The sequence below is a fragment of the Stegostoma tigrinum genome, chromosome 26 (genome assembly GCF_030684315.1).
Source record: "Stegostoma tigrinum isolate sSteTig4 chromosome 26, sSteTig4.hap1, whole genome shotgun sequence".
Taxonomy (NCBI): domain Eukaryota; kingdom Metazoa; phylum Chordata; class Chondrichthyes; order Orectolobiformes; family Stegostomatidae; genus Stegostoma; species Stegostoma tigrinum.
The window spans coordinates 38,232,917-38,248,921 of record NC_081379.1 but is presented as its reverse complement, the minus strand read 5'-3'; positions in this window follow the sequence as shown (position 1 = coordinate 38,248,921).

The following is a 16,005-nucleotide window of genomic DNA, read 5'->3' as shown; positions in this document are numbered from 1 at the left end:
GTTGCATCAGCAACTTTGGGTCAAAATGGGGAGCAGGACTTCTGACTTCAATAAAGCCTCTTTGGCTTCTGTAAAGGCTCCATCACATTGATCTTCCCATTTCCAGTTCTTGTTCTGGCATTAATAAATTATGCAATGGCTTGACAAAGGTTGCAAGATTTAGGAAAAACTGATAATGTAATTTAGCAACTGGAAAAGTGATTGTAGTTGGTTTACATTTTTAGCTGATAGTGCCGAAGTTACAGTTTTCATTTTTCAAGGTGATTTGTGTAGTCCCTTAGCATCCACAAGTCACTAGTATAAAAACGTTGCATGCAAAAATTGAGGCAAAAAAGGGCATATTGCACGATATGGTCAAAATATTCATTGGGAGATTTTAAAGATTCATATTTGTCTTTCTTCACTCTTAGATCATAATCTTTAAGTCTCTGCAGAATTGCATCTAAGTTGTTGACAAGTCCTTTCTTGTTTCTCCCAGTGATTAACAAACATTAGGTAACACTGGAGCCCTTCCAATCCACTTAAACTCTGATTCATGTCATATTAGAATAACACAGGAGCAGATGTGATTCCAAAGTCTCTTGTATTTGAATATTGCTACATGTGTTACAATCATCAAGTATTTCTGTGACTCAAGATCTACCTTCATCTGGAGGTAAGTTTGAGTAAGGTCAGTTTTACTGAAAAGCTGACCTCCGGCTGGTCCAGCAAATAAATCATCATTTAAAGACAAACTATACTGTTCAGTACACTCTGCTAGTACAGGACGATGTAGATCTGAACTGTGCCTGTGACTATGTATATATATAAAAAAGATATTTTTTACAGATAAAGTATATTTTTGAAATAAAAAAAGACCTTAAAATTACCTCAGATGTGCACCAAGCCATCTTTCTTCATTACTGATACAACTCTACAGGTTTAAGTCTCCCATCTTGACCAGCTTCTCTAATCCTGTCTCACACTTTGGCCTCAGAGATAATAGGAACTGAAGATGCTGGAGAATCCGAGATAACAAGGTGTAGAGCTGCATGAACACAGCAGGCCAAGCAGATTTAAATTTGACAGAGATATTTTTCATCCTTACCAGATCCCCCATGTTTAAACCCTAGCATAGTTCTTGAGAATTTGTGATAGATCACTTTCAGAATCTGACAAGTGATTTACTTCAGTGATAATGGGAACTGCAGACGCTGTAGAATCCAAGATAACAAAGTGTGGAGCTGGATGAACACAGCAGGCCAAGCAGCATCTCAGGAGCACAAAAGCTGACGTTTCGGGCCTAGACCCTTCATCAGAGAGGGGGATGGGGAGAGGGAACTGGAATAAATAGGGAGAGAGGGGGAGGCGGATAGAAGATGGATAGAAAAGAAGATAGGTAAAGAGGAGTGTATAGGTGAGGAGGTAGGGAGGGGATAGGTCAGTCCAGGGAAGACAGACAGGTCAAGGAGGCGGGATGAGGTGGTAGGTAGGAAATGGAGGTGCGGCTTGAGGTGGGAGGAAGGGATGGGTGAGAGGAAGAACGGGTTAGGGAAGCGGAGACAGGCTGGGCTGGTTTTGAGATGCAGTGGGTGGAGGGGACGAGCTGGGCTGGCTTTGTGATGCAGTGGGGGGAGGGGAAGAACTGGGCTGGTTTTGGGATGCAGTGGGGGAAGGGGAGATTTTGAAGCTTGTGAAGTCCACATTGAAACCATTGCGCTGCAGGGTTCCCAAGTGGAATATGAGTTGCTGTTCTTGCAACCTTCGGGTGGCATCATTACGGCACTGCAGGATGCCCAGGATGGGCATGTCGTCTGAGGAATGGGAGGGGGAGTTAAAATTTTTCCCAACTGGGAGGTGCAGTTGTTTGTTGCGAACCGAGCGGAGGTGTTCTGCAAAGCGGTCACCAAGCCTCCACTTGGTTTCTGTCGCCCGAATGCCACCCGAAGGTTGCAAGAACAGCAACTCATATTCCGCTTGGAAACCCTGCAGCCCAATGGTAACAATGTGGACTTCACAAGCTTCAAAATATCCCCTTCCCCCAAAACCAGCATCCCAAACTGCATCCCAAAACCAGCCCACTTCTTCCCCTCCCCCCACTGCATCACAAAACCAGCCCAGCTCGACCCCTCCCCCCACTGCATCTCAAAACCAGTCCAGCCTGTCTCCGCTTCCCTAACTGTTCTTCTTCTCACCCATCCCTTCCTCCCACCTCAAGCCGCACCTCCATTTCCTACCTACCACCTCGTCCCGCCTCCTTGACCTGTCCGTCTTCCCCGGACTGACCTATCCCCTCCCTACCTCCTCACCTGTACTCTCCTCTCTAGCTATCTTCTTTTCTCTCCATCTTCGGTCCGCCTCCCCCCCTCCCTATTTATTCCAGAACCCTCACCCCATCCCCCTCTCTGATGAAGGGTCCAGGCCCGAAATATCAGCTTTTGTGCTCCTGAGATGCTGCTTGGCCTGCTGTGTTCATCCAGCTCCACACTTTGTTAAGTGATTTACTTCTGCCCAGTTGAGTTTGATTTTATCCAACCGCATTCTTCCCAATAAAGCTGAGAAATTTCCCTTGAGAATGTGTCAGGACAAATCTGCAAACAGGCCATATAACTCAGCATTCACAGTGATATACCCTTTAAGGACACCACTTTGTCTGTGTAGGTTCTTAGTATAGGTTTTGAGGGTATCCTTGAAATGTTACTCAGCAGCTGCTGATGCACACTTTCAGGTAACAGTGTAACTGCCACTCTGCTGTCCACCTTTATTCTTATTAGTTTGCCATTCAGTAAGGGAGTGACCCAGTATCAGTTGGTCTTGCTTGTAATTATTTGTATGTTTAGCAACAGCTCCTCTTTGGACTGTGGGTCTTCACATTTCTTGTGCCCTTTTTTGTACCATGTACATTTTCTTCCTACTGTTTGCTTTCTGTGGTTTGCCTATGTTGTTTTTGTGTCTTTCTCAAACACCCTCGTTCAATAATTCCTGTTTTGCCTGTATTTCTGAATGCATCCTTTTTATGCCAGTGATTTGCCGCTGCATGACCTGTTTTTCCACACCGATGGCAGTTTTGAGTCAGTATTGGTTTTCATCTCTCACCTGCTTTTTTGTGAAGGCTCTGATCAAGCTGAGCTCCCTCGGCTGCTAATTCAATCCTATTTGTAGTGTTTTCTTACAGTTTGGGTTCCTTTCCAGCAGCAATCTCTCCTGGCTTGCTTCACGTCTTGAATCACGCAGTCTGTCCCTGGCAGCATCATTTAAGTTGTTTCTGCATTGGCAAAATTTTGCTAACTTATACAGTCATAGCGTCATGCAACACAGAAACAGGCCCTTTGGTCCAACTTGTCCGTGCCAATCATTTTCCCAAACTAAACCAGTCCCACTCCAATGCATTTGGCCCATATCCCTCCAAACCTTTCCTAATATTGCACTTTTCCAGATGTCACCTCGTAGTGGGTGAGGAACCTAAAGTTGGACACTCCTTCACCCTATAGCTCACTCTGACCTTCTCCTGTAATAAGAGAAAAGGAAGGCTTTGAGGAAGATGAAACTGGGTGGCACAGCTGTTGTTACTGATGCAGGCAGTGATCTGAGGAAATGAGGAGTCAGTGTTGTGAGAGATTTACTGGGCGAGGATAGTCAGTGGGGGAAGATGTTGCAGGCAATAGTGAGAGTAATAGAACATGAGCCTTGGTGCAGAAGCAAAGTTAGATTGAGTGTAAGTAGCAGAAGAGCATGGCATATACTTGGACACTGTGAGAAGGTCATTCTCCTGGCACTCCTGGCCATTCCTCCAGACCATGTAAAACTGACCTTGGTGGCAAGCTCAGACCAGGCTGCCAGGGGTCTGGTGTAATGATCTCCTTTGCTGGTCCTTGGGGAAGAGGAGGCCCCTGTTTTGCACCAGCCTTTCAACCAGGACCTCTACCTATGTCCCTGTCGCAGAAGTGCAGTACCATCTCCCCCTTTCCAACATGTTCACCTTGTGTCATTGAGTGGACAGGGCAGCTTTAGGGTGACAGTTCTTGTCCAGGAGCACATTTATGTTTTAAAGACAGCACAGCCTCTTTCAAAAATCGTATTTGCTCTCACATTGAAGTACCCATCATAGGCTTTGAAAACATCCTCAAATATGTTTGTTTCTTCCTTAATTCCTTGCCTCCAATTACACCATACGCTAGTCTTCAACAGAATAACAAAATATTTTAACAAGTTGTGCTTCAGATTTGTTGTCTAATGATGAAGCAATTATCTTATGAATGTAATTTCCCACAAAGCCCAAACTTGAGTCAGATTTGGCTCATTGTTGTGTTTTAATCTTCCTAGCAGAGAGATTTCCATTTGTTTTCTTTTTTCAAGTTGTGAGGTGTATCTGTTTCTTTCCTCAGTGTTTTCCAGTAATGCAATTTCTTTCTATGTTTCTGTACCTTGTTATGACTCAAATTTTCTATTCAAAGTTTTTACTTTTAGATCTTATTCTACTCTTGAAAACTCACCAAAGCTTTACTTAACTCCTGAAACATCAACCTTTTTGAAGTGCTCCCGGCAGTATTCTATATTGTTATTCCTTATAGTTTTCTAAACTATCATCCTTTTACTAAGTTTTTTGAAGTTACCTGGAAGGGTAACCATCAAACCAGCGTTTTCTGCACAGTTTGTTAAGTCTTTTAAAAAATTAATGAACATGCTTTTCTTTTCTTTAAGCCTTTTTTGTATTTTTTCTTACCCAATTCGCAGTGTTTAGTTCACTGGTCAACATCTGAAAATCAAGATGTTTGTGGTAAGTAGTATTGTTATGTTTTTCTGCATTTGTCTTTTCAGTTGTATTGTTGTTTCTTCTTTTAGGTATGTCCTGTGTTTTTTTTCTTATTTTACATCTTCTCCGCTTTGTTTCACTGCCTCCATCAATGCTATCATGTCATAATTAGCATTTGAAAGGCGAACTCTTCAGATCCCACATTGCTAACAGTGTTGTAATGTTTGGTTCTAAAGTCGATCCCGCTAATTATCAGGCCAATGTTACTTGAAGATGCTGAAACTTCTGTATTTTAAAGAGTAGTTATTTTCAAAGTAACTGTTAATTATTTTAACAAACATGTCTGTCCACATTGAAGGCCAGACCAGAAGGCCTTACCATGTGATCTCCAACATCATCACAGTGGGAGATGTCACTCACATTCTATCCCAAACAAATCTGCTGACTCACAGGGTTCATATTTAAGTACCTGCTGCAGATACAACATTTCTCTTTTTTTGGAGATAATGGGAACTGCAGATGCTGGAGATTCCAAGATAATAAAATGTGAGGCTGGATGAACACAGCAGGCCAAGCAGCATCTCAGGAGCACAAAAGCTGACGTTTCGGGCCTAGACCCTTCATCAGAGTCTCAGGTCTCTCTGATGAAGGGTCTAGGCCCGAAACGTCAGCTTTTGTGCTCCTGAGATGCTGCTTGGCCTGCTGTGTTCATCCAGCCTCACATTTTATTTCTCTTTTTTTGCTGTTTTTGTGGAAATGGGTGTGTTCTTAAAAGCTTTGGGGAACTACAGCTGTTAAGTCAATTTGTGAAACTTGGCAAAGCCTTCTGTAGAATCCGTAATCTTTTGACAGGTTGGTTTAAAAGCTTTTATCAACTTTGAACTGTTAGAATGTAATGGCAATGGTAATGATAATTTAGTAATGTTTTAAATGCAGTGATTGAGCATAGGTACGTGCCCATTGAGTTGATCAACATGGTGTCAGAGTTCATATGGACCAGTCCTTTCTCCAGTGGATAGTTCTCATCTGCATTCTTCAGAATGGAAGGTCAGATATGAATGTTTTTTGGGGACTTGTGGTTTGATTTTCACAATTAAAATGAAGTTTTTTAGCAGACTGAAGTTACTGTATCTGGTGCAAAATCCAGCATATGCACTTCTTTCCTTTTTATATAATGATGGCCTCCTGTCAAGGATTACACATTACATCGATACATTAGTTATTTGTCAGATACATTAGGGACATTCAAGCGACTCTTGGATAGGCACATGGATGATAATAAAATGTAGGGTATGCAGGGTAGTAGGTCAGCACAACATCGTGGGCCGAAGGGCCTGTACTATGCTGTGCTGTTCTGTGTTCTATATTCTATACAGCTTCTGTATACTTGGGAATCATATTCTTGAGCTGCACTATCCTTGACATAGTGGCACAGATGTAATATTACTAACATAGTATGTTAAAGGCTCAGGGTAAGGTTATGAGGATAAGGGATAAAATCCACTACAGCAGTTTGTGGAATATTTTGCAATTAATAAAATCTGGAATTGACACCTAGTGTCTGTAAGGGTGACCATGAATCTAGAGTCAATTGTCATAAAAACTCATAAGGGTCATAAATACTCTTTTGCGAAGAAAATCTGCCATTGTTCCTTGGCCTGTCCTACATATGACTCCAGTCCCAAAGGAAGTGGGCTTAGCACTTAATTGTGCTTTGAAATTACCCAGCAAGCTTCAAGGGCTGTTAGGTTTGCATAACAAATGCTGGCCCTGCCAGTCATCCTTACGTTTTATGAAAAATAAGTGAAATGCAGTCACATGTGTGCAAAATCACTTGGAATCACACTGATGTGGTTAGCTCCCTAATGATCAATTTACTGTTAAGTATATGCATTGTATGTGCTATGACAGGAAATCAAACTTGTTTTACTGCAAATGTAATGTGCAAAATCTAATAAATATGCTGATGTATATTTACCTGCTCTTCCAGCTGTAAAGTCTGTGCAGTTTCTAGATTACATGAAGAAGTTTAAAACAAAAATGAGAAAAATAAGCCTGAGAATTGTGGATTATTCCTTTAAGTTATGACAAACATTGTAGAAAAATTACAATGAATGAAGAAGGAACCATATTCCTACCCAGTCTATGTCCTAATATCCATGCAGGTCAACTCTGCGGTCACAAGGTGTAAATGTTTTGAATCTGGTGGAATAGGGGTGGCGTGGATACTCAGTGCTGGTTAGCACTGCTGCCTCACAGTGCCGGGGACCTGGGTTCAATTCCAGCCCCAGGAAAGCTGTCTGTGTCGAGTTTGCGTATTCACCCTGTGTCTGTGTGTGTTCCCTCTGGGTGCTCCTGTTTCCTCCCACAATCCAAAGATGTGCAGATTAGGTGGACTAGCCATGGGACCTGTTCTGAGGAAGGATCACGGGAACCAAAACATTAACTCTGTTGTCTCCTTCACTGATGCTGCCAGACCTACTGAGCTTTTCCAGCAACTTTGTTTTTGTAGCCATGGACATGGGTAGGGGGGTGAATCTGGTGGGATGCTCTTCGGAGAGTTGGTGTGGACTCGTTGAGCCAAATGTCCTGTTCCCACACTGTAGGGATTCTGTGGATGTAACTGGAGCGCCAGTGTAAATACTGTGACATCAAAATCAAGTGAGAGGCTGGGAACAGGCTCCCCAAAGCCTGTCCACCATCTAGTGAAGTACAGCGAGAGTCCTGTGCACGTTCTCTTCCCCATCTGCAGCAGCCTCAATCCTGATTGTTTTATTAATTATCCCCTTCCTCCATGTTGCACGGAACGCCCAAACGGGATGGTGTCACTGTGGACAGGATGACATTGTTGTGTACTTGACTTCACCCCAAGTGTGATGATATCACCTGACACAAGTGTTTTCAGGGCTTCTGGCCTAGGCCACCCGACCTCTATTATAAAGTCAGCAGTTCAGCTAATGATTGCTGTGGTTTAGTTCACTTTGTAAGTCGCGTAATGTCGCGATTCATTCCCACATATTTCAGGACCTGGGTAATACTTAAGTTTAAACTGATTGCAGTTTAAGAAGGCTTGAAAGGTTTAGAATGCGAGTGATATCACCCACTGTGTTAAAGTCAGAGATCACATGAAATCATAGAATCCGTACAGTACAGAAAGAGCCCATTCAGCCCACTGAATCTGCACTGATCTTCCAAACAGCACCCCAGTAACCCCCATCCTATCACCGTAGTCCCACAGCTAATCCACCTAGCCTGTATATTCCTGGACACTATGGGGCAACCATCCACCTAACTTGCACATCTTTGGACTGTGGAGGAAGCCAGAGACCCTGTAGGAAACCCACATAGACTCAGGGAGAACATGCAAACTCCACACAGATAGTAACCCAAGGCTGGAAGTGAGCCTGGATCCCTGGTATTGTGAGGCAGCAGTGCTAACCGCTGTGCTGCTATGTTGCTCCATGGTTGGGACTTCTGTCCTAGCCTTTGATGGAGACAGGCATGTCTCATGTACACAACTTAAATAGTTAACAGTTGATCATAAAATAATTACTGTTTACAATACAGAAGCCTCCGAACCTACTTGTTAGATTAGAATAATCACTAGTGGGACTAACCTTAGGTCCAAATATTGCAATGTGAGTTGTTGTGTGAAATGTGGAGAGACTGCCTTTTAGATGCTATTTATAACATGATACCAATGGTTTTAACAATAGTAAAGATATAAAGTAGGTGAATTAGATTATTTAGTAAGGAGACCCAACTTAGGTTTAAATTCTACAACACTGATAAGTGGCAGATAACATTTTCACCACACAAGTGTCAGACAATGACCATGTCTAACCAGAGAGAACGTGACCACTTCCCTTTGACACTGAATGATATTATAATTGCTGAATCCCCACTTTTGAATAACCTAGGGATTACAGTTGACCAGGTACTTAACTGACAGCCAAATAAATACTATATCTACCAGAACAGATCAGTGTATTCTGCAGCAAATAGCTCATGTTCTGGCTCCCGAAAGCTTTTCCACCATTGACAAGGCACGAGTCAGAAATGTAACATAGTATCCTTTATGTAAGGGTAAGTGCAGCTTCAACAGCACCAAAGAAGCTTGGCATCATCGAAGACGAAGCAGCTCACTTGATTGGAACACCAACAACCACTTTGAGTATTCACTCCATCCAATGTACACTGACACAGTGGCAGAGGTGTGTAGATTCAATGCCAAGGGCTTCTGGGCAGCATGTTCTCAGTCCAAGCCCTCTAGATAGAAGAAAATAAATGGCATGGGAACAGTTTCACCTCCAGATTCTCTTTCAAGTCATGCAGCAGCCTGATTTGGAAATATATTGATGTTCTTTCTTTGTCACTGGGTCAAAACCTGAAACTCCCATTCTGACAGCAATTTTGGAGTATCTGCACCATGTGGTCTACAGTGGGTTCTGGGAATAATAGGCCCAAAGACGCCACATGCGCTACACTTTCCATACTTAAAATTATTCAAAACTGTAAACAACAAAATTGCATTCCGAAAGAAATCTACGAAATTTGCATTTGAATGAATCAATGCTGCTTCCACCATCTCCCAATTTACATAATTGCTCTTTATAATTCACTCCCTCCATCCTCCTAATTATTTTGGTTGTTTTTTTCTTCTGTATTCTTTTGTTATTTGCGATATACTTTGTACAGCAGCAACTAGAACCATAGAACAGCATTCTAAGTACAGTCAAAGAATCGTAGGGATGTACAGCATAGAAACAGACCCTTCAATCCGACCCTTCTATGAACGGTGGCTCAGCGGTTAGCACTGCTGCCTCACAGCACCAGGAGCTCATGTTCAATTCCACCCTCAAACGACTGTCTGTGTGGAGTTTGCACATTCTCCCCATGTCTGTGCAGGTTTCCTCCCACAGCCCAAAGATGTGCAGGCTAAGTGGATTGGCCATGCTAAATTGCCTGTAGTGTTCAGGGATGTGGAGATTAGGTGGGTTATAGGGGGATGAGTCTGGGTGGGATGCTCTGAGAGTTGGTATGCACTTGTTGGGCTGAAGGGCCTGTTTCCACACTGCAGGGATTCTAAGTGAACCAGATATCCTAAACTAATCTCGTCCTATTTGGCCTAAATCCTTCCTATTCATAAACTCATCCAGGTGTGTTTTATATATTGTCATTGTGCCTGCCTCCACCACCTCCTCATGCAGTTCATTCCAGAAACACACCACCCTCTGCGTGAAAAGGTTGGCCCTTATGTCCTTTTAAAATATTTCTCCTCTCACCTTAAACCAATGCCCTTTAGTTTTTGACACCCCTACCCTACGGAAAATACTTGGTCTATTTATCCTATCTATGTTCCTCATGATTTTATAAACCTTCAAAAGGTCCCCCCTCAACTTCCGACACTCCAGGGAAAATAGTCCCAACCTATAGCCCAAACCCTCCAACTCTGGCAATATCCTCATAAATCTTTTCTGAACCCTTTCAAGTTTCTCTACATCCTTCCTATAGCAGGGAGACCAGAATTGCACGCAGTATTCAGAAAGTGGCCTAACCAATGTCTTGTACAGCTACAATATGACCTCCCAACTCCTGTACTCAATGTACCAATCAATAAAGGGAAGCATACCAAACACCTTCATCACCGCCCTGTCCACCTGCAAATCCACTTTCAAGAAACTATAAACCCACACCCCAAGCTCTCTTTGTTTGGCAACAGTCCCCAGAACCCTGCCCTAATTTGTTTTAGCAAAATGCAGCACGTCACATTTATCTAAATTAAACTCCATCTGTCACTCTTTGGCCCACTTGCCCATCTGGTCAAGGTCCTGTTGTACTATGAGGCAAACCTCTTCGCTGTCCATTACAACACCAGTTTTAGTGTCATCGCAAACTTAATAACCATACTTCCTGCATTCATATCCAAATTGTTTGTATAAGTGACAAAAAGCAGTGGACCCAACAACGATCGTTGCAGCACTCCACTGGTCTCACAGTCCCACCAAAGATTTAGAAAGTAGCAAGATCATCTCATGATTTCAGCTTAATAACGGCCATATAATTTTGGACGGGGGCGTTGGGTGTGGATAGGGATGCTGTTCAGGTTGGTCAGGGTGAGTTTCATTGGGAATTAGGGGAAGATACAGATAGCAAAGTAAGGTCTGGCATTGAAAGAAATGAAACCATATCTTTTAGTTTACTCCAATTTCTTGTGTACTCTTCATATCTTTTGATTTCATTCTGTGCATTCCACAGGCCACCTGAGGGTGAGAAACGAGGTGGATGGACCAATAAATCAGGGCACAGGGCAGTTGGTGAATAACAGTTGCTGTACCAGCACCCTCTCTGCCCCAGTGGGATTTTACAGGTAGCCATGGAGATATCAGGTGGGTCGCCTTCCCCCAGCTCATTTGAAACTCTTAAGTGGACATATAATGCCCAAATAAGGCCCTGTTCCATTTTCACTCTTATAGAATAGCCAATGAGAAAGGCCTCCACTCAATGTGTAGCTCAGTAGGTTTAACCCTGTGGGTTACTCTCAGTCAGGGTGGGACTGTTTTCTTCCCTGGCCCCAGTGACAATCAGAGGACTCCCTCCCATGTTTTTACCTCTCTATGTCTCTGCTCTGACCAACATGCTCACAACCACTTCACTGGTGCCTGTCACCCTGGCCCCAGCAAGATCTCGGACTGACCTGAATGTCTGGGTCCATCTCTGAATGCCATGTCCTTGGCTTATCTGCAGTGGCACTGCCAGTTTGCAGAACAGAAGACTTCCCATTTGCTTCTGCAAGTCCAGCCATCCACTTGGAGATGATTGAAGGCCAGCTTCATACTAATTAGAAGGTTATCACCCTGAAAGATTAAAGTAGGTTGGCTAAGCAGAGGTTGCTCTGCCCCACAAAATTTATGCTTGGGTGCAGGGAGCCTATCCTCAGCATAAAATATCCCTGGAAGAACAAGACTTAATCTTAACCTTGAACACATTTGACAATGGAGCTATGGAAACCACTGGAATAGGGAATTCCAAAGAGTCACAACCCTCTGAGAAGGTATTTAATTATCCTAATTTCAATACTGAATAATTGGCCTCTCCTCCTATGCCGTGTATTCTAGATTTCTCAGTCAGGGAGAGTCACTTCGATACTTACCCTGACAAACCTCTTTACTCTTGCATGTTTTAGGCCTAGTTTTAGACTCAGGCCTAGACCCTTCTTCAGAAAAAGACTCTGTCTGATCCTGCCACTGCTCTCTGAATGCTCTGCTATAATGTCCTTGATAAAGGATTTGCGAATTCTCCCCACTATCAATGTTAGGCTTACTAGTGTACAACTCTCTGTTTTCTCTCCACCTCCCTTTTTGAATATTGGAGTGTCATTAGCCACCCTCCAATCTGCAGGGACTGTTCCAGAGTCTATAGGCTCTTGGAAGATGACCTAGATTTCAAGAGCCACTTCCTTAAGTACGCTGAGCTGTAGATTATCAGGCCCTGGGGATTAATCAGTCTTCAATTCCAAAAATTTTCCCAGCACCATTTCTCTATTAACATTGATCTCCCTCAGTTCTTCCATCTCACTAAATGTTGCATTCTTCAACATTTCTGGTATGTGATTTGTGCCCTCTTTTGTGAAGACAGGTAGGAAAGTGGCACATAGAACATAGATCAGTACAGTACAGCACAGCACAGGCCCTTCAGCCCATGATGTTATGCCGACCTATTATGAGTGGACACCACAATGACCTATCAAATGGTGGATCAGGCCTGAAGGGCTGAATGGCCTACATCTGCCCCTAACGATACGTTCATATAGATGTAGAATTTATGGCATTGTAGAGTTATACAGCGCAGAAACAGATCCAGTCGCTGTGCTGACACTTGAATCCTCAACCTTCATATTTAGAAGTGAGAATACTGCAACTGAGCTGCCCCTTTTCAATTCATGCCCACTATGTTTCTCACTTGGTGGGTTTATTGTGAACACTGGTCCAGCAGTCACAGCTCAGCAACCAAATGTAAATGGCTTGTGAGTGTTCAACCTCTGAGCAATGGCATCCAGGTTGGGGTGAAATTGCATTGCACACCCAATGCTGACACAAGATGAAAATTGCCCCAGTGTATTTGAAAAAAGTCATGATTGAGCAATCACATCTGTGGCCAAGCACTCATAGTGAGGGGATAGGGTCAGTCTGAGACAGAGTGAGTCAAATTCAGCTTTCAGCCGCATTTTAGTGAAGCCAGAGAACCAGGTGGTATCACATTGAGACTCAGCTCATCAGCTATAGGAAGTGGAAAGTTGACTGTGTCTCTGCCCTAGCTTCTCACAATATATATTAATGATTTGAATGAGGGAGCAAAATGTAACATCTCAATGTTTGCAGAAGATACCAAGTTTGGTGGGAGGGTGAACTATGACAATGATGCAGAGTTCCATCAGCATGATCTTGACAGTTTGGAAAATCAATGGCAGATGCAGTATAATTTGGATAAATGTGAAGTTATTCACTTTGGAAACAAAAATAAGAATGCAGGTTACTACCTGATTGGTTGTAAATTAGGAGAGGGGAGTGTGCAATGGGATCTGGGTGCCTTTGTGATCAGTCATGGAGAGGGAACACATACTGTATGCATTGGCAGTAACCCTGGAGAATAATCATAAGCATTAATAGAAAACATTTTTGTTCCCCCTTATTTAATGTTTTTACACTATAAATGATTGTGATAAATGATGAACATTAATGTGTGTGGAAAGGCTCTCAGAGTATTGGCCAAGACTTTTCAAATCAGGCAACACCAAATGTGTTCACTTTCAATTTGAAGCTTGGTATGTTGTGTGATTAAAGGTAGAGGCATAGTACTGAGGCAGTGGTGGGTCATATGGTGAAAAAACAGTCTTTTAGCCATTGTCCACGAGGGACCAATGGCAACTCATCTATTGGTGAGACTCAGACTCATGCACACAGAACAGGAGGATGCCATTCAGCCCATCATGCCTGCACTGGTCAGCAAAGACCAATTTTAGGAATCCCATTTTCCAGCTTTTGGCCCATAGCTCAGGAAACTATGGCAATGCAAATGAATATCTAAATATTGCTTAAATGTTGGAGTTTCTTACTCAACCACCCTTTCAGGCACCAGCTGTATGAAAAGTGCTTTCAACCCTACCATCCCAGGAATCAGTCTGGTGCTCCTTCTATGGCAAGAATGTATTTCCTTCGGCTAGGAGACCAGAACTGCACATAGTATTCCAGGTGAGGTCTCTACTGTGTTCTATACAACTAAAGCAAGACTTCTTTGCTCCTGCACTCAAATCCTCTTAATACAAATGAATATGCCTTTAACTTCTGAACAGCTTATTGCATGTCTTCACTGACTTAGGAACAAGAGCACCTAGATTTCTTTAAACATAATAATTTCCCAATCTTTCATCATCTAAGGATCACCTCTGTTCCTTTTTATGAGGTGAATAACCTTACATTTATTCATTGTATTCCATGTACCATGATCTTATCCAGTCAGGACAATACTGGTGCAAGTAGCTCATGCTCACTTAGCCTGTATAAATCCATTAGAAACCTCTTTGTATCCTCCACACAACTCACATTCTCATCAAATTCTGTGTCATCTGTAAACTTGAGAATGTTACAATTGGGCCCCACATCCAAATCATTGATATAAATTGTAAGTAACTGGGATTCAAATACTGATCCCTGGGATACCCCAAAGACCCTAGCCTGCCAAACTGAAAATGAACCACTTACTTCTGCTAGTATCAGAGATAATGGGAACTGCAGATGCTGGAGAATCCAAGATAATAAAATGTGAGGCTGGATGAACACAGCAGGCCAAGCAGCATCTCAGGAGCACAAAAGCTGACGTTTCGGGCCTAGACCCTTCATCAGAGAGGGGGATGGGGGGAGGGAACTGGAATAAATAGGGAGAGAGGGGGAGGCGGACCGAAGATGGAGAGTAAAGAAGATAGGTGGAGAGAGTGTAGGTGGGGAGGTAGGGAGGGGATAGGTCAGTCCAGGGAAGACGGACAGGTCAAGGAGGTGGGATGAGGTTAGTAGGTAGCTGGGGGTGTGGCTTGGGGTGGGAGGAAGGGATGGGTGAGAGGAAGAACCGGTTAGGGAGGCAGAGACAGGTTGGACTGGTTTTGGGATGCAGTGGGTTGGGGGGAAGAGCTGGGCTGGTTGTGTGGTGCAGTGGGGGGAGGGGACGAACTGGGCTGGTTTAGGGATGCAGTAGGGGAAGGGGAGATTTTGAAACTGGTGAAGTCCACATTGATACCATATGGCTGCAGGGTTCCCAGGCGGAATATGAGTTGCTGTTCCTGCAACCTTCGGGTGGCATCATTGTGGCAGTGCAGGAGGCCCATGATGGACATGTCATCTAGAGAATGGGAGGGGGAGTGGAAATGGTTTGCGACTGGGAGGTGCAGTTGTTTGTTGCGAACTGAGCGGAGGTGTTCTGCAAAGCGGTCCCCAAGCCTCCGCTTGGTTTCCCCAATGTAGAGGAAGCCGCACCGGGTACAGTGGATGCAGTATACCACATTGGCAGATGTGCAGGTGAACCTCTGCTTAATGTGGAATGTCATCTTGGGGCCTGGGATGGGGGTGAGGGAGGAGGTGTGGGGACAGGTGTAGCATTTCCTGCGGTTGCAGGGGAAGGTGCCGGGTGTGGTGGGGTTGGAGGGCAGTGTGGAGCGAACAAGGGAGTCACGGAGAGAGTGGTCTCTCCGGAAAGCTGACAGGGGAGGGGATGGAAAAATGTCTTGGGTGGTGGGGTCGGATTGTAAATGGCGGAAGTGTCGGAGGATAATGCGTTGTATCCGGAGGTTGGTAGGGTGGTGTGTGAGAACGAGGGGGATCCTCTTGGGGCGGTTGTGGCGGGGGCGGGGTGTGAGGGATGTGTTGCGGGAAATACGGGAGACGCGCTCAAGGGTGTTCTCGATCACTGTGGGGGGAAAGTTGCGGTCCTTAAAGAACTTGGACATCTGGGATGTGCGGGAGTGGAATGTCTTATCGTGGGAGCAGATGCGGCGGAGGTGGAGGAATTGGGAATAGGGGATGGAATTTTTGCAGGAGGGTGGGTGGGAGGAGGTGTATTCTCTCTCCCATTGCAACTCTCTTGTAATCTCTTCGGCCTTGAAACTGCTCGACCATGTCCTGAAGCAAACCAGGTACCACAGCCACATCACCTTCCTCAGCACCTGCCTACGGAACCAGATCATCCCCAAGGGACTACAGTCCACATTTCAGCCTTCCCAATTT